This window comes from Suncus etruscus, chromosome 3 (genome assembly GCF_024139225.1).
Source record: "Suncus etruscus isolate mSunEtr1 chromosome 3, mSunEtr1.pri.cur, whole genome shotgun sequence".
NCBI lineage: Eukaryota > Metazoa > Chordata > Mammalia > Eulipotyphla > Soricidae > Suncus > Suncus etruscus.
The window spans coordinates 149,824,883-149,826,161 of record NC_064850.1 but is presented as its reverse complement, the minus strand read 5'-3'; the positions used below and the strand labels follow the sequence as shown (position 1 = coordinate 149,826,161).

At 32.8% G+C, this 1,279-nt stretch overlaps 1 non-coding gene across 1 annotated transcript; it reads right to left on the bottom strand.

The window, feature by feature from the left end:
- Positions 1-839: 839 nt before the first annotated feature.
- Positions 840-972, bottom strand: LOC126005167 (small nucleolar RNA SNORA51). The gene has a single exon (XR_007494339.1). It is a non-coding gene; the product is annotated as a small nucleolar RNA SNORA51 (small nucleolar RNA).
- Between the last annotated feature and the right edge of the window lie 307 nt (positions 973-1,279).

The following is a 1,279-nucleotide window of genomic DNA, read 5'->3' as shown; positions in this document are numbered from 1 at the left end:
AAATTAATTAGTACATTATGTTAGTCTTCCAGTAGAGAATTATTTATTAATGGCAGTAATTTTAATTCTACTTGATGCCGTTTATACTTTTTGTTAAATTACTGCAGTAAGTATTATTTTTCTGATACTAGCTAATGTTTCATAGTTGAATTGCTTTTTTGTCAGATGAAGATGATTAGTGCTACCTTAATTGCCAAGTATGCATCCTAAGTGGACACTAATTTTGTGGAAGGCTCTTTTAGTATTAAAGCATATGAACATATAATTTTCTATCAAGGATGAATTAGTGGACATATATTTCATATTACTCTGGTAAGAGTTATTTTATCTTTATAAAAAGATACCAAGACCAAGCAGTTGTATGATCACTAAGTAGAAAGCTAGACACAGAAGGGACCACTTCTACTAGCAGCCCAGGGGTGAGAGTGGGGAATATGGAAAGCAAGATGGGAATGGGGTGAAGGAAGGACAACTTTGGTGATGGGAATTATCCTGATTCAATGTCACTATGTACCTAAAATATTACTGTGAAATATATGTAATCCACTTTGGTCAAAATAAAAATTGTAATAAAAATTGTCATCCAAAAAAATGATGGATTTGACTTGGAAGTTAAAAAAGCAACAGGATACTTTAAAGAAAAATTAAAAAGTACATACTTTTGAGGCCTGAGTGATGGCACTAGAGGTAAGGCATCTGCCTTGCAAGTACTAGCCTAGGATGGACCGTGGTTCTATCCCCTGGCTTCTCATTCGGTCCTCCTAAGCCAGGAGCAATTTCTGAGTGCATAGCCAGGCGTTACCCCTGAGCATCAAAAAGTACATACTTTTATTTATTTTTTTTGTCCCCCAATTCACAATACATACCCGGCAAGGGGCCTGTGTTGAGGTGTATATGGGGTGCCTTTACTGTACCTCCTCTTTCTATACAGCCAGTGTAAAGAACACAGCCTGTGGTAAGAATTGGGAGGCCTTATTTTATCTTTTATTTATTTTATTTTATTTTTTTTTCTTCAGGGCAAACTAAAGTTGTTTTTTTTTGTTTTGTTTTGTTTTTCTTTTAAAGTAAGAATTCATTTAAAGGACAAAATTGATTAACATAATGAGGTAAACTAATATAACATAATATAGTGACATAACATAACATATAATATAATTAATATAATAATAATACATGTAAGTCAAAGAAAGTTTCTGATTAAAAACACAATTTTTTTTTCCATAATGGCTTACATATCTTTCACTGTAGTATTTTGGGTACATATTCACATTGAATCAGG